Below are 18,480 nucleotides of genomic sequence, written 5' to 3'. Positions count from 1 at the left end.
TGCTCTCGTGCTTACGGCCAATCTTAAAGGGCACCATGGCATTACATCAGCCACAAGATTACTTTGCTTTCAATATCACTACCCAAAGAAAAGTTAAACACACGATAAGACTGCGTCACAGAGAAATCATCCTCTATAAAAAGCCAGTTCCATAATAGGTGACTGTGTGTTATCTTTCCTGCCTTGGGGAGATGATGAAAAGGAGACTCATCGCCAGCCATGCTGTCTCCAGCATGACAGGCCAACGTGCAGGTGATATTTCACTCCACTAACGAGTAAACTTGACAGTTCATAATTCTGTCTAACATAGGAGGACGTGAAAGAATTTTGGAGGAAGCTCATGGGATGCCAGGCAATGATATCATGGCCCCAAGGGATGGGCATTTTTCAAGACTAAAACAATAGACTTCTGCACTTTAAATAGGGCAAACCTTCAACATCGGACAAAGGGCAGGTACAATTGTGTGGGTGGGTGCGTATGCATGTACCCAGGTACACACACAGACTCAATGGAACAAGCATGTGCTTAGCTTAACATAGCTGTTGAGTTGTAGCACTGCATTTTTCCCAACCTCCCCTAAAATAGTTTCAAAAAAACAACAAAGTGATGCTTAGCAAGTTCTGGCTTTGCAGAAGCAGTTTAATATGTGGCTTCGTTAAATCTGTGTCAGGCTGTCATAGCTGTATCAGAAGTAATGCGCTGCCACCGAAAGGGGTTGTCTCTGTGAAACAACACAGCAGAGCTCATGCGGTGTGTGAGTCAGATGCTTAAGCAGGGCCAGGACTGACCCACTGCCCATAAAGTCAAAAGATGAAAATCACAGGGAAAGAAACAATTACACAGATGTGTCCAAGCTGTGGTGGTCACACGTCTTGTCTGAGTTGCCAAGCAGTGACACTACACCCATCTACCTACCTTCCTGAAGAATGTGGCACCCATGTTGGAGGTCAAAGGCAGCCAGCTCCTACCAGAGTCCCCATATTTCTGCCAAGCTAGCAGAAGGCAAAGCATTATTTTAAACCAAGAACAGTGAGGAATAGGCTGTTGTGTCATGGGGCAGTTCTGCCAGCAGGGAAGGCTCCTCACACCTCCATCCTCTTCCTCTCTGAGCGGGCTTCTCCTCAAGAGGAGAGACAAAAAGCAAGAGTCTGCCCTTTGAAATTCAGAAGCTGAACACTGAAACCTCAGGTGGCTACCCTTTGCAGTGGGTGCCCAGAAACTGATACATTGCTACAGGGTGATGAATGTGACTTTGACAGTGAGATGAACACCAACACTTGGGCAGATGAATCCTACACACCAGAGCACCAGAAGACACTTAGCAATCTCCTTTGCTTCCACAGCTTGGAAGCTGATTTTCTTGACCCTAGCCAGTCCTTCTTTCCTTGCCTTCCCTACACAGAGGCGTCTCCTTTCAGACCCTCTCTTGAAGACATGGAACCCCTTTGGTTTGTGCAGGCAAATGGCTAGAAGGAAGTTTGCAACATGTAGCTACTGCTCCCTGTTTTCAAAGGTTGAAAGGACATTTTAAGGAAGATAATGGATGTCCTGCACATTAGAAAATGGTTCCTTTCAGTGTATTTGTCACAGGAAACAGTAGCATTCAATGCAGATAGGTCAGAGGCTAAAAATCGGCAGACCTGAACTCCACAATTAGTTTACTAATTATCAAACATCTTCAACTCTGGAGCCTAGTTTCTTTCTCTATAAACCGTGAATCATTACTTCAAACGTTTAAAAAGCTTTGATTGCTGTTAATGAAAAGTGACATAAGGGAAGCATTTGCTGTTCTTACATCCAGATCAATACAGGTTTTTTTCCTTTGAACAGTTCTTTCAAATTAACATGTTTGCTAGACTTCATTCAGTAACACTGTATAGTGAGTTACTAGGGCAGTCATCATGCAAACCTCAGCGAGAAGAAGGTAGAGAACCCACTGCAATAAAAAGCAGCAGGAAAAAAGAGAATGTGCTTTTTTTTTTTTTCTGACTCAGTTACTTATGAAAGAACGTGGGGTGCTGTGTGGGGGATCTGAGGACAGAAAAAAAGTGATAATGAAGTGGTAATACTCCTTCTGAATAGGAGTAGCACTGTAGTATTTCATTTATGCGAGGCCGTGGGCAAACACAGATTCTGAAGAAACAAGAACCACAGAGAGCTGATTTGGTTTTGAAAATTTTAAAACCCTTGTTTGGAAATAGCTGGGGTTTTTTTATTTGCGGGGGTTTTTTTTGGCATTGACTTGGTCTCATATTTAGTGCCATGATGGAATTTATTGCTGAAGGATCCCAATTCCAGCTCATTGGGATTTACCTGTGTAACATCTAAGTTAAGAGCTGTGTGCTGTGACAAATGCCTTGTCCATGCCAGATGACTTAGAAAGAGTGACTTGGAATTTTTCAAGTTCATTCTTTTTATTCTTTTTACAGTTCTCTGTTCTCATCCCCACCCCCCACCCCCCCCCCACCCCCCCAGCATATTTCCTGTTTCCTCATCCTGTAATAGTTATGTACACTTAAACGGTGGATCAAGCACCTTCTGAGCTGTTGTTGTCAAGTTTTATTAACATTTCCCACATCGTTTCCTGTTTTCATACTGATACCCCAGCAAAGGTCTGCATAAGTGAGCAATGTAGCTGGTCAATATCTGCCCTGATCTGCTGGCAGATCGTTCTCTTCAAAGGGTATCATCCATCCCCATTAAAATGATCTTGCTGCAAGCCGTAAACTTAGTGGACACTAAAAAAATTGTTTCACTCACCAACGGAGTTCAACGAGCTCGAGGAAGATGTAATAAACTTTAAGTATAGCAAGGCTGGACATGGACCTAGGCCAGGGAGTAGCAAAGGATGTTGCATGTGCTTGAAAACACAGGGGAGGTACATCTTGATAGAAAATCTTTTTTCCCAGCCTGATGTAGGCACAATGCATCTCACAAAAAGTGGAAAAAAAAATGCCATTTCGTTCCTGCAGGCTGCAGCACCTCAATACCAAGTCCTATTCCTGAGGTTACACTTCCAACAGTGCAGTGTCCCAAAGAGCACTGAAGACAGGCACTAATAAATTTAAGAGAATAAATAAAGTTTCCATCAACTTCAAAGCAGCAACTGCAAGATCCAACCTTCTGCTTGCAAGTGTCAAGGTCTACTGATATAATATTTAGCATGCAAGATGCTCCAGTCTATAAGTACGTAATACCATAGGAAAACTAATTGACTAAGTCAGCACCAAGCAGTGACTTTAAGGAGGTTGTTACATTGCTCTCCCATGTCACCTTCCTGCAAAATACAGCAATACTTCTCCACAGAAATACAAACTATGTGTGTCAGTAGGAGGGAACAAATCGAGTGCTTTGTGTTAGCCAGCAATATTAAAAGCAGCGGACACATCAAGGCACATTCAAAATATGTCAGACAGTGACTGAAAGCAGTAGGAAAAAAAGCCTACGTTCTCCCACATCAAGCTTCAACAGAGTTTGAGGGAGAGGAGTGGAGCTTTAAATGGTTTTAGGCTTAAAAAGAAGCCAAATCATAAGAGAAAGCGATTTCAGGTCCAGTATGTCTGTGTTTCTAACCAAAAGTCTGTGGAAAAAAAAAAAAAAAGGAACAGAGAAGTGTGTTTTTCACAATTTTCTCTTGTGATGTTTTGCTAAGGCTGTTACTTCACAGGATGTTCTATTGTCTTCACTGCCACGATGTGCAGAAATGCCCTGCAAGCCAATGTGGGCTCTGATATAGTGCCTGGCTACACAAAAGACATGTTTTTGCTTTCAAGACCGACAGACTGAAAATCAGTATCTGAGAGCTTTGCCACCTACACCTGGCAGGCAACCTTCCCGGTTCAATGAGATTTTAAAGTAAAGCAGAAAAACCACCAAGCCCACTGCATCCAGGTTGGTGTTTGTTGGACTCCTGAAGTCCTCTTGCTAAAGAAATCCCAAGATTCAACTATAACTGTGCTCTTCTTTGGTTCCCGAGGTGCTTTCTACAAACCTGGGGGGATGGAAAGAGGACCACTGACTTTTCAAACTTTTATTTACTGTGCTGGAGTCAAGCTATTTTTTCGAAAATATTCACAGCTGGGATTGCTGCGTAGTCAGGGGCTAGGACTACAAAAGAAAGCAGCAAAGCTTTTTTGGGAAAGTCATCAGCACAGACCTGGGTATTTGTGAAGATCAGCAGCAATCACATCTTTGCTCTGGTGGCTTGAAATGAAGGTCCAGCAACAGAAAGCAGGAAGCCCAGACCTTGTAGTGCAGAAAACAAGATCCTTAACCCAATGGGGACCTGGATTTCCCCATTCCCCGTGAAGAAAGGCCCTAAAACAGTGGTAGGTAGAGATGGGAAAGGGTTGATGTCCAAAGATCTGGGACTACACTGCAAGAGAAGGAGTACACCTAGGGTACACGTACCTCCACCAAGACCTATGGCCACCATCTGTCTGCACATCCATAGCAAGTGGCAGCTTCAGTCAAAGTGGGCATTTCCACCTGTAGACTTTAGAGAGGTAACAGCAGCTAGCCCTGCTCACGTCAGGCTCCCTCTCGAGCCAAAATCAAAAGATTCTTCTGAAGAATAACTTCAATAGCCCCTTGAAGATCCAAATCTACCTCCATGGACACGTCCTTCTCCCAACCAACTGGCCCACGAGTTGGCTGGGATGAATACTGCCACAGTGCAGGACCCTGGAAGGGCCAGGCTGCCATCCCTGGCTGTGCCTGGACAGCCCAGGAGGAAGTCCAGGGACCCCCTGGTCTTCATGGAGACCTGCAGCAAGCAGATGAGACAGGGTTGGGAGACTTCTGGCAATCCTGGGTCTGAGACCTAGCGCAGACCTCTGCATTAACAACAGCGTCACCATACCCCAGCTTCACTGCAGAGAGGAGCCAGCCCACCTGGAGGAGCAAATGCTGGAGAAGAGCATCCATCACCATTACACAAAACGTGCCTCTCCTGATGCAAATCTGTCCTGCAGCGCGCTGCTCTCATGAGCATCCCCACCTGCCAATGACCTTTATTTCCACACCATACCTCTGAGTACTGGGGCTTTTTCTTAGCTCAGGCAGGTCTTTTCCGAGAAGCTGCCGGGCTCGGCACATTCCTGTAGTTGAGGAGCCGTCCCTCACCCAGGGCAGACCCCATGGTGGGGTGGGGTCGGCAGAGCTCTCCCTCCCCAGGATTTGAAACCAGTGGAGGGTTTGCTTCAGCTCTCAAACGTCTGCGACGCCGAGTGTTTTGCAGATAACTAGTGGTGCATATCCCAGACAAGCTGTCGGGTTTGTGTACTTACGCCTGCGTGTGCAACACCCTGCTCAGGTTCAGGACACTAAAAGTACGACAAAACTCTCAAACAGGGGTGAGATGAGCTAAAGTGCCAAAATAATGTCTCTACGTGAGCAGGCTTGCATTCAGTTTTAAGGTAGATACATTTTTCAAGGGAGGGGTTAAAGGTATGGGGGGAGGTTAGTCTGTGTCATAAAATGTCAGTAAGCTTTTTATACAACCACCAGAAAAAGTCTTTCTGGTTTGTTGTTTTTTTTTTTAACACCTACAGAGTCTTATACGTTGTCTTTCATACGCCCCAAAAATTCCCCTCAGCACTTTTATCATTCAGCATCGCTCCAGAGTTTAGTCAGCCAAACCATACCCTTTTCCAGTGTTAGATAAATTGCATCTTGAAAACAGCACAGAAACTAATATCACATCGTCCTAGAGCTGAGCCACATGTGAAATCTCTATCCTGTTTTTCTACAGAGATGAGTAAGATTTTCCTGTGTAATTAATATATAATATCTTTCTGTGTATTTGTGTAAATATATAGAGCAAAGATACCACTGTTAAGATAACACTTTGCCAAAGCGCTTTTTGCATTCTTTCAAATGCGGTTGTTTCACTTGCAGTTTACTGCGTTTTAGTCATGTTTTGACATTTGAAGAATTTTCACCGAAAATAGACCTCGTGCTAATAACAGAACCAGACATAAAACTCATAGTAATAAGGAGTAGCAGTAAACAACAGATTTACTATTTGTTGTGTATTATGGATCAATGTAATAGGGTATTTAATTAAATGGAAATAATTATAGTATTTCCTTAATTTGGTTAAAGTACATAATTTAAGTTGCTTGCACATATTTAACAGCAATAGTAATTATCATTGGTATGTATTTTTTGACAGATTTTGCCACTTTCAGATGTGTCACCCTCTTAAAGATAACAGACCTGCTTCTGTTAACAAGTTCTGCATACTGTGAAGAAGGCTGCAAATCCCCTAATAACACAAAGATGAAGAATAATTTACAAAGATATAAGAAGACAAAGTCCTGATTGAAAGAAGCTTATGTTCCTAAGTGTTTAGGGCCAATTTTCTACTGTCCACTAGCCCATTGTCACTGAGCTCTGCAAAGAATTGGGAATTCTGTCAGTCTTAGATTCAATCTTTACTTAATAATCAAACAATTGACTTAAAATAATCAAGTAGACCAAAATATTCAATTTATCAAATGTTTTTACAGAGTAAGAGTTGCCTCATGATAAGCTTAGATGTAGGATCTTACGGAATAGCATACTCTTGATGAACAGTGGGATAAAATTGTCACTGATTCATGAACAGCGAACAGAGGGCATAGAAAGACCAGATGTACTCGTTTTGGCTGGGATAGAGTTAATTTTCTTCATAATAGCTAGCGTGGGGCTATGTTTTGGATTTGTGCTGAAAACAGTGTTGATAATGCAGAGATGTTCTAGCTACTGCTGAGCAGTGCTCACACAGAGTCAAGGCCTTTGCTGCTTCTCACACCACCCCACCAGGGAGTGGGCTGGGGGTGCACAAGAAGTTGGGAGGGGGCACAGCCGGGACAGGTGACTCCAGCTGACCAAAGGGATATCCCATGCCATATGACTTCATGCTCAGCATATAAAGCTGGGCAAAGAAGAAGACATTTGGAGTGATGGAGTTTGTCTTCTCAAGTAACTGTTAGTATGATGGAGCCCTACTTTCCTGGAGATGGCTGAACACCTGCCTGCCGATGGGAAGTAGTGAACGGATTCCTTGTCTTGCTTTGCTTGCCTGCGTGGCTTTTGCTTTACCTGTTGAACTGTATTTATCTCAACCGACGAGTTTTCTCACTTTTACCCTTCCAATTCTCTCCCCCGTCCCAACAGGGAGGAGTGAGCAAGTGGCACCGTGGTGCTCAGTGGAGTTAAACCATGACACCAGAATATGCAGAAATATCGAGAACCAGCTCTGTCTAAGCCTGTTGACTTTGAACAGGAGGCATTTGTTCAAATGAGCTCACTTGTAGCAGGAGGCTTTTTCGTGTTACTTTCCCTTGGGCTTTCCTAGAAGCATGGTACTTCTGATCTCTCGAGGCGATAGCAGTTTTTTAAAGCAACACCTGAAGCGCCGCAGCAGGGAAGGTCGCAGGGAGGCTGCTTAGCTGCTCGGCACAGCCAAGCCGTGCTCAGCCAGTGAGATGCTAACTCAGCTCTGCTGCTTTGGAGCACACTTAGCATGGGCTTTCCTCCTCTTCCTTCCCCCTTTTAGACAGCCCTTGTGCCTCCCAGCTTGAAGTTTTCATATTCAAACTAAGGCTGCTTGCAATTGCAGCTGCATCTGCAGTCACCACAGCACCTGCTCCCAGCAGCGCCAGCCCTTTGCTTTCTGTCCTTCGGGTGGCCTTCTGTGAAGACAAACAGTCCATTTATGTCCCCTGGTTTCTATTGTCACCCCTTGCTAGCTGTAGGACACATTAAGGTGCTGCAATTCATTAAGCACAGCTTTCTATTCTGCTTTAAAACCTGAGCAATTACAGCAAGCAAAACAGTTGAGCACCGTACCATTGCCTTGCTTCTCACCCTTGGTTCTCGCCTTTTTAGGATTCATTTAATTCTTCATTAACAGACACAGGCACGAAACCGCCTGTGTACCCTACAGCTACAGCCGATGTGTGCCAGCAGGTCACTGCGTCCCATGGCACGCTCCAGCCAGGAAAGCCCCACCAAGGGCAAGTTCGGGCACAGATGCTGACCAGATCTGTCAAAGGAGCATGATGTGGAAAGGCAAACGGAAAGGGCATCTCCCAGGAAGGTTTATGGGAGTTTGAATTTTTGCCGGCTTCACTTCTAATAATTAGCACCACTCAGGAAGACAAGCTGCGCCGTCAGTAGGGAGTTGCCTGGTTACACGTGCTGAGGTTTTTCTCCAGATCTGCCTGTAGCATCTGAGATCCCAACGCAAAGCACTGGTCTCTCACACACATCATGGGTCTGTGGCCCCTCGCGAGGCCAGACTCTGCCCCAGGGCTGGGCAAAAGTGCAAGACTTCCCGGGCAGGGCAGAGGGCAGGGGCTGGCCAGGGCACGGGCAGGCATGTGGGGTGCTACCCATCCTCCTGGCACCTGAACCTGTTGCACCATCTGGCCCACTTTGCCTGTGCAGAAAGGTTGAATCCAGAGGCGAAAGCAAAAAAACGTCATTTATTTCAGAAAGGCAGATCTAAACATTTCCTTTTCTCCTTTCCCCCTACCTCAGCACAGCCCCATCCTCAGTGCGACGGTGAGAGGAGGAGTCCCATGCAGTGGGACATGCTGCAAGAAGGACGAGCACAACACAAATATCTTCTCAATGAACAGCCTCTGCCCTACTTGCACCGCACCATCGCACAGTCAGATGCGCCTGTGTCATACGGAAACTGGGTTAAATGAAAGGGGTGTAGCTCTGGGAACCTTCATTTCAGCACTGTTTCGTACCGTCTGGGTTAAGACCTGAAGGTTTTGGTCAGTTCTGGTCCAGAGAGGAGTGAGTCCGTAGGAGATTTGTCTGAGGCAGGAATTTAGGATTTGGGCTGCTGTGAGGGAAAAAGACGCATCCTGGAAAATAAGCCTTATCAGCCTGAAAGTGTAACTGTGCGTCTGTTTTATTGTGTTTTTAGTTGCCACGCTGAAGCCAGCCTTCCCAAGGGATGCGTCAGAGCCTCAAGCTGTAAAGCTGTCAATATCCCACCTTTCCCACCGCTCCGAGTATTCCCATCACAAAAATTAATATTTCAAATAAAGCCTAAGTCAGCACATTGTGCTGGGGGTGGGTGATCCCCACCACCACTGCAGACGCAGTCCCCATCCCTCGCTCTCCATCTCCCGGGGGCAGCAGCGGCTCTCACATCCCCTTTCTGCCCACAGACAGGGACCTTCCCAGAAACCACCATCAGCGACCTCCAGGGATACAAAGCACCCTGACATTAAAACTACTGTTGCATTAAAAGATGTGGGAGAGACATGAGCAACCTGAACCGTAACTCTGGGCAAGTTATTCATGACTAACTCCTACACGGGCCAGATCTTACTCAGCAAACACAGGGCTGAGACCTAGGCTGTGCTTTCACAAGCAGTTCAGCCCACTGAGAACGAGAAAGGGTGCTTTATTCCATGCGGCAATGAAACGGTAAGCAGCTTTCTCTGGTGATATCGTACCCACCGCACTTTTGGCGATCACCGTTTATACTGGAAGAGCGGGGTAGCAGGGCTCATACAGCCCTGGGTCTGTCTTTAAAGGGAATATTGCCCTGCAAAAGGTGATCTAAAGTTTAACTAAACAGAATTTAATCTAAAAAGAAAAAACCTTGAAGCGTTCAAAGCCAGTTTGCAATTACTAAACATCACTATCTGGATCCGCTTTGCACTTCAGACCATCAGGAGATACTCTCCCAACGACTTTCAGATGGTAGATATGAGCCGAGTCACTAAGTTGGTTTACACTGTCTGAAAACTCAGGTTTTATTACAGGTGAGATATTTAAATGCTGTTTGTTCACACTGTATACCGATGACACTGTTGCAGTATTTGTTTTTCCATGTATATCTGTAGTGTGGCCATGAGCACCGATTTTGGTTTTCATGGTCTGGTTTACAGCTTTTCTTCTCTTTCCTCCTCCAAACTGTGCTCACTGTACTAGTGGCTATTTAAAAACAAGCCAATCAGTAGATTCAGAACATTCTCTCACCTCTGTACCCTTCCTTTCCTTCCTGAAAGCCTCCTGCTAAAATGTTGCTTAACACATCTAGAGAACAGGAGAAAATGAACATCGTCCGTTTGTGTTTGAAGCCCAAATACCAACCGAAAAGATACCGTGATATTAAAAATGATGTTTACAATGTGATAACAGCGTTTCCCCAGTGTGAATGGTACTGGTAATCATAAAAGCAAACACCTTAGGCCATCTATATTGAGCACAGCTTACGGTATTGGTCCCGGGGGAGCGCGAGTACTCCAGTGCTCGGCAGAGGAGCTCTGGTATAACATATCCACTGACCTGAACTTGAACCTACCACTTGCTGTTTTCCTCTTATAATCTAAATCTGGAAATGTGCTGTCTGGTCAGTAGCATACTACCAAATCATTCAGCGAAATGCTCTAGATGCCACAAAAGCGTGCCTGTGCTTGCAATGCCATAGAAAATGAACTTGTAAAATATAGCCCGAGCGCGGCTCGCAGCCGCCAGTATCGCTGACGGCCCCATGTGCTGCTGCGGAGGCACCTTTGTAATGCAGCCAGGCAGCAGCTGTGTGCATTGCAGACATTGTGGGTGGGTGGCTGTCTGCGCGCTCAACAGCTGTCCCCACTGCCGCGCCGAGCCAGCGCCCGGCCTCCCCGGAGAGCGCCCTGTTTCACTCGGCCAGAGCCGAATTCGGAGCACCCGCGAGAGCGGAGCCACTGCTCGCATCCATCCTCCTAGGTGGGGTTTTGTTTTCTTCCGGCAGGAGAGCCCAGGCAGCCTGGGTGCAGCGTTCACCTCTGGGTAACTCGGTCAGCTGCCATGGCCGTCTTCGCAAAAGACGACTGCAGATACTGGCTCTTTTGTGGATATATTTGTGTTAAAAAATACCAGGCAATAAACTGCAGCTTTGGAGTTTTTCCCTTTTTATTCCCCAGCCCTGAAGTTTAGTTGAATCCATCCGCACGTTTGCTGCCGTTCAGAAAATCCTGTATCCTGTGCGTTGACCCCAGTTGCACTAAAGTCATGCACATGTTTATGACTTCTGCAGTTACGCTATCAATCCCTTCATAAGCCTTCTTACCTTATGCTATTGGATGAGAAAGATAGCCTTTAGCTTTTGTTAGCAAAAAAAGTTCAAAAGGCTTCATTTCCAGGTCTGCTTGGTCTGCCATCAGTGGAGGGATGCTCTTGGCCATGTTTGCAGAAGGCCCCTGCTTGTGGTGTGAGGGGCTGAGGCAGGCCAGCATCTCCGAAACACAAACCTTCAGAACTGCATCTTCTCGCCACAATTCAGAAACTGCTGTAGCAGCTGTAGAAGCCACCAAAGGCTTGGATGGCAGTGAGCACCGAGAACGCTGGTAGCCAGAGGGAGCAAAGTGCATGACCTCGTCTAAAAGTGCCTGAAATCACTCTGCATCTTTCTATTGACTGCAGTGAGCTTCGCCTCCCTCCCCAAATGAGTAACAAGGATCCCCACAGATTAGACAAGTGAGGTGCATGTACAGACAGTCGTAACAGTTTTTAAAGAACTTAGAAGTTTAGATACTTCTAACTTTATAGAAGAGGCTGACACTCTCTATGAGTCGTCTCAGGTTTGGTCCTGGGATGTTTTCAAGTTTCGTAGCAGAATACCCTGCCAGCCATTTCGAGCTCCTGTGAGAAGGGAGTATTTTTCAATATGAAGTGTTTTTTTCAGGCTGTATACTGCATTGGCATTTCTGTAACTTTGACACTTCTTAAGCTGTAATGTGTCACTTCAAAAGCTTTTAAGCAGGACCATACACTTGGCTCATTCTGATTAAAATACTGGATTTTTTAAAGCTGTGCAACACGCAGGAAAGCACCAACTGTGAAGTGAAACCATTTTTTTTTCCCTTCCCAGGGTAACTGGATGAGCTCTACTGCATTTTCCGTGCTGGTGACGTGCTCTGGCTGCAAAGGCAGGGCTGTGACCCTTTTGGGCACAGGGGGTGGCAGGGTTGGGCACAGAGAGATCTGAATCTTTGGGAGTATTTTGGAAGTACGTGGAACACAAATGGAGAACTTGATTTTAAAAATAACATCTTCCTTACAAACTGTCAATATTGAAACTCCAGCTCAAGACACAGGGATTGCAATGAAGCAAGTGAAGGTTAAGCAGCTTCAGGCAGGACTTGGAAACTATTGCTCTAAACTATTCAGCAACATCTGACTAAAAGGAGAATAGGACTTTTTACAGGCTTAATGTCATACTGAAGGGGATTTTTCTAGGCTTGGAAGAGCAAGGGAAGATGGAAAAATGAACAGGATTTTGCCTGGTCTTTTTAGTGTTGGTTTTTTTCACATCACCTGTAGGAAAATAATTGCCCTTTTTCTTTCCTCTCCGCCCATTTGGCTAAGCAGCTTTGGGTCAGAAGCCCCAAAGAAGGACAGGCACGGGTTAGGTATCAGGGCCAGCTGGTCAAGCCCTCCTCATCACCTGGCTGAGGTCCTTCCTCAGACGTGAGGATGGTCTATCTTATGATGAAATGCCTTTCAAAGGTGAACTGAAAAGGGGAAACAAAAACTGAGTTACACAAGGGATTTCTGTCCTGCTTGCTCCCTCTGACCAAGCAGAGAGGAGAGGCAGGCAGAAGAGAAAACAAGTCTCAGAGGAGTCTCGGCAGATGCTTTTCTGCTGTCTCAAAACCCTCTTGGCATTTCCTGGTGCCCTGAAGATATCTCAGAGCTCATCTCCAGTGGCAGCACAAACACCATGTGTCTCAGCAAGCCCAACACTCGTGCACAGCTTCGTGATATTGGAGTTGCTCCACTTAGATAACAGTGAACAACAAGCACCGGTACCCACGCTTCTTGGCAGGCCTTCAGGGCTTGGCAAGGGGGACGTGGAACCTCTTTGGGGACCTCTTTATCCTTCGAAGAAACCAACTAAGAAGCCGAAAGAGATAGGTAGATCTGCTATTTCCAATGAGGCTGTGGGCCAATGCTAGAAGCAAACCTAAATGGTAAGTTACATATTGTATGAAATTATTAAATCCTACACAGTATGAAGAAGCATATGTTAAGAAGTGTCCAGAAACAGTTATTTTCATTACCCACTGAGGACCATCTATCTAGGAACTGATAGGCTTTGGAAGTCGTTTCATCAGCAGTTGCCAGACACCCACTTCTCTTATCAGACCTTTGCTCCCAGGGAGCGCGGGGCTGGGAGAGCCCTCCTATGTTCACGACTTCTTCTTGGATCACAACAAATTCTTTATATTTACAAAGTCTTTATTAGCCTCTGGAGGCCCCAGATAAAGACAAAAGATCATAAAAACGTCCATAGGAGGTCAGACCAAAGGTCCCTCTAGCCCAATATCCTGTCTCTAATGCTGGCGATAGCAGATGCCTAGGGAAGAGTACGAGACTAGGGCAAGCCTATAATAAAACTACTATGATATACTCTGTCAACCTCCAGTGATTTGGAGGTCAGGGACTTCCTGACCCAGATACGGTATGTTTGTGTTTGAAGGCAGAGAAGGATTTGAACCTCTATTCCAAGTATTTGAATGCTACAGGAAAAAACACTTAACCCAGCTGGTGAGGGAAATAAATGTTCACTATAAATACAAAGCTGGTGGAAGCTGACCAAAAGCGCATTTCCAAGACCAAGACATTACCTCCAAGAAAACATTCAGCTTTCTGAGGCCAAGAAGCATCTTTTAGCCTGAGAGGCTCCAGCTGCTTGGCGTTCCCGGGACAGTGCTCGTCCAGACCCCTTATTCCTTCCAGCTGATCCCCCAGAAGAAAACAGGGAGGATGAAGAGCTCTCAGCATCATGTAGGATTGGGGCACCCAAAGCCTTTCCATTCAATAACTCAATCAGATGCGAAAGGTTCTTCTCAGAAGAAACAGGAGGTTGAGTAGGTGTTTACTTCAGGCATCAGACCAAAATGGCATCTCATACTGGAATGCGGTGGGCAAGTGAAATTATTTACTGGCTAGAGCACAGCTATCCCAGCTGTATTTAATGCAAGGAAGTAGTTGTGATGTTGAAGTCAAGGGGTTATCACCATGTCCGGAACGCAGGCCACAGCATCGGGCAATGCCCACGTGCGGGTGAGCACGTGCCGATAGCGCCCTGGGAATGTGCAGCCCCAGCAAAACGCTGCCACATGGGGACCGGCAGCATTCAGACCCAGGTCATGAGGACAGCCACCACAATAGGACTCGGCAGCAGCAACAACCAAAACAAGCGCGGGTCTCTCCACCACATGAAAGGCTGCGCAAACATCCATTCCCCTGCACCGCTCCTGCAGGGCCTCGGTGCTCACACGAAAGAACAATGGCACTGCAGACCTACCCCACTTTTCTCTGTCAGCCACCACATCCCCTATTGAAATCGTTTCCTGTTTTATTTTTAAGATTGCTGCTGTCATAAGTCGTTGCTGGCGCGGGGGTGGGGACGGGAAGGTGGCGGCTGCCTGGTGAGCACAATAGCCGGCTGGACGAGGGATCGGCTCAGCCACTGCTTCGTGAGGCGGCATGATGGCAGAGGGAATACCGTGAGGAGCGAGGAGAGGGTGATGCTCATCACTTCGTAGCATCTCTTCTGGAAAACAGAGGAAAACAGGCTTGATAGGACACAGGGAGAGAGCCTCATCCCAGGCTTCAGCTACAGAGCTGGCGTTTCAGATCCTTGTGGTGCAAGGGAAAAAAAGCTGGGAGGGACAGGGGTACCTGTTTGAGGGTGGGTCCCTGTAATCAGAACAGAGGTACAACATACAAATTCAAATTTTAGCAGCAAGAGTCACAGCTGGCATAGCCATCCCTCTCCTTATGACAGGCATAGCAGAAAAAGTCAAAAAAGAGAACTTCAAACCAAAAACGGTGCTGAATGACACTGTTAAGCTACAACAGCTGCTTTATTGCTAGTATTACCCTTGTCCTCAGGTCCCAGGTTCATGTCCAGTTTACATGGGGATAAGTCTGTTGGGCCATCATACCTTCTTTTTTGTTTTTTTTTTTGTTTGCCTTAAAAATATACAAAGCAAGTGGCATAGTTTGAGTGAGGTGAGGGTCAGATCGGCAGGCAGAACTGAAATTAGTAACAACCCAGTTGCTGGAAATTATTTTGCAGACTCTGGAACAAACTACTCAGTTTCACTAGGGGCCACTGTGCAGCACAGGATCGGCCCTTTCCACAGGGCTGGTGAGAAGGGCCAGTGGCACATCATGGGCACCACCTGGGTTTTTTTTACATTTTGGTGCAAAATTTGATTTGCTCAAAGATTTTTGTTTAAAGGAACTTTTGAAAAATTCACCAGCAATCCCTTTCTGAAGCCGGAATAACTGCAAAATTCAGCTTTTTTTTTTTTCCTGCCAGAACTCATGTAATTTTCATGGCTGTGAATCAGAACGTCTTCATTCTTGTGGTGTGTTTTTCACTTTTATGAACACTAATTTCACTACATTTTTAGAGCGGTGACTTTAGCCACAGCGTGGCTGCTGCTAAGTTCCCACGGCTACCAGTAGGACTTTTATGTGGGAAATCTGTGGGCAGCGGGGAGCCTCCCTGTTTGTATCAATATGAACTTCCCAAGCACATCAGACTGACATTTTCTCAGCCCAAGAGTCAGAGCACACATGCTCTCACTTAGGGCTCTCTCTTCCTAAGCTGGAGGACATGTGTGATCGTTTTAATTTCAACAGTTTTCTATCAGGCCTTTTGCACACACGGAAATCCTGCACAAATGTGATTTTTTTCTCTTCAGCCGGCAGAAGCCCAATCCTACAAACTGCTGAGTCCTGGTTGTAAGGCGCTAAGGGACTCAAGCAAACATCAGGAGATGTACGGAGCATCCTTGTGCTCTCCAAGAGTGCCGGAGACCCTCAGCGCTGCGGAGGGATCCATGTTCCCTCTCCACCACCAGAGATCAGGCAGTCGGTGCTGGCAGGTCATCAGCAGCACAGCCGTCCCGCAAGAGTTTCCCAGCCTTTCGTTCGGTGGCTACGCATTCCAGAGATGACCAGACACATAAACACATCTCCTGTACATGCGTACTGGAGCACTTTCTGCAGCTGGGCAGTAAGTCGAAGAGCACATTAAAAGCATATATATTGTCTCCCCTTGTTGAAAAAAAAAAAGTTGATTTTTTTTGTTCTCCCAACATAAAAATGCAGTGGGAGGGCAATGGGTGAATTGTACAGCTTTAGCTTTATTAGAGATAATATGTTACAGGGAAATTCAGCTGTGGTGGGACACTGTGTTTAGTCAACATTTAGAGAAGACCGCACAACCCATAAACATGACAGGACCACGCTCAGTGATCGTATCTCACTATCGCTTCCTATTTGCAGAACTGCAACCACAGTAATTGCGGAAAGGTTTCAGGTTCATAATCACTAACGATGGACATCTGTACTCCGGAACACGAGGCACTGGAAGCAGGAACCCTCGATCGATTGTTTATCACTTCAGTCAAAAAGACAGATTTCTTTGACAGTGAGAGATGCTCCAGCTTTGCACGAAGCTGAAGCCAAAAGAAATCTCCAAGCCCTGATCCTTCAAAATGCTCACAGCTCCCCGTTTTCAATCCAAAGGGTTCGACTCCTTTATGAACCCTTTGTTAGCCACTGCAACATTCGCTCCTCGTACCTGGCTGCAGGTGAAGTCCGCGTTACACCTCTCAATGTCCTGCCACGTGTCCCACATGCAGACGGGAATATTGTGAGATATACAGCTCTTCAGCTAGCAGTGAGAATGTCGACATGTCATTCAGAAGGCTTGAAATGGAAAAGAAAATAAAAAAGCTGAAAGTACTTTTATTGTTGTCGCCGCCAGGATAGTCTGGGGCTCCAAGTGCGGTGAGGTCCACGACCCCGGGCAGCAGTGGGGAGAGGTATGGCCTCCCCAGCCACTCGTCAAATGGTGACTTTAGAGATGCTACATTTTGGAGTGGTTTATTTAAAAAGCTCAGGCCAATGAGATTTTTTTTAGGAGCAGAAGCATTGGAGAGCGTATGGCAAAATTCAGAAGCTGTGAGGTGCACCAGGAAGATTTATTTCAGAGGGTTTGTGTAATTCTCCAACATCAGGGCAATTTTTTTAATATATCTGTTAAAAGATGCATTGGGCCATCTGCAACCTCCCTTATTCTCGTTATCTCAGATAATGAGGTCGGTCATGCATCCCAGGCCTGTTTCAGTCATCTTCCAGTGTAAGTCAGAAATAGAAACCAGTAGAGACATCATAGCTGGGGCAAAATTCCTGCTGAAAATCCTCACCAATGGCTAGTGTAACCACTAGTGCAAGAACACCAAAAAGATTTCTCTGCTGTCTAAAACTTAGCCCCGTTTTGAAAGGCAGTTTCAGTGTCTGTGTGTGCACATCTGTGCCTTTTCCCTTTGAAAAGCAGCTGAACTCCTTGGCCAAAGGAGCCAAATGCAACAGAGATCTCAAAGTTAGCAGCATTTCAAAAACTACATGAAAATAATCATCCAAACAGAAGAGAGGAGACCCATACACAACCTCTACAAGCACTCAGACTGAAAGTGGGGCTGTGGTATGAACCTATATGTTACTATGTCCCCCAATACCCACTGTGGGGGGAAAGAGCTGTAACACCTCAACAGGGAGAATGGTTTCAACACCAGTTTGTGCTCATTCATTGTACAAATCCACTAGGCTTCAGTAGTCCTGATGTTCAAGCGATTCCTTCCTAACCTTGAAAGCATGCTCATTTTCAGGGTACGGGGATAGAGATGGGGTTTTGCTGGGGATCTCAGGGCTTCACCTCATTGAGTCAGCAGCCACCTAACCACTGTCTACTGACTCCCTGGCCTCGGATGACTTCGATCCCACCAGGCGTAGGCAGGCAGGAGGCACGTGTGGGAGTGAACTGAGTGTTGGGCTGGTGAGAGGGGATAAAAAATGAGAAACATGCAGAAGAAAAAAGGGGAGCAGCAAAAACAGGGCAGAAGAGAAGATGGAGGGATGCAAGAGGTTGGTATTTTGGTCTCACTCTGCAAAACTTGTAAGGACTTTTTGGTGTCAAGTCATACGAAGGGAAAGTGGGCGCCTTTAGAGACACAGTAAAAATGAGATTAACTCACCTACCCCATTCTCAGTCATTCTCCTCTTATAACCACTGCCAGGAAGTATGAATAACCAATCTAAATTTAAATAGAACAAAAAAGAAAATACTATACAGTGTGACTAGTCCACGGAGAAACCATGAATTTGCTGTTTTAATAATTAAAAGTGACCCAGCAAGTTTTCCAGAGCAATCATCTCTTGTTCATGGAATAAAAGGCTATCTTCACTGCCCAAGCACACAGAGTGAGCTGCCTTATCTGCCCAGACAACTGCATGATTTTGCCTTTTTGAATGAAATTACATTTTGTGAGACTGACAAAGTAATTCCCCAAGCACCAGTTATTTTTCTGCTTAGAAAATACCATGTAAAATTCTTCCATTCATGGAAGAATTGAAATGCTTTAACTATCTACTTACTTATACTGTGTAAA

The sequence above is a fragment of the Tauraco erythrolophus genome, chromosome 1 (assembly GCF_009769465.1).
Source record: "Tauraco erythrolophus isolate bTauEry1 chromosome 1, bTauEry1.pri, whole genome shotgun sequence".
In the NCBI taxonomy this organism is placed as follows: Eukaryota; Metazoa; Chordata; class Aves; order Musophagiformes; family Musophagidae; genus Tauraco; species Tauraco erythrolophus.
This window is presented reverse-complemented; position numbering follows the sequence as displayed.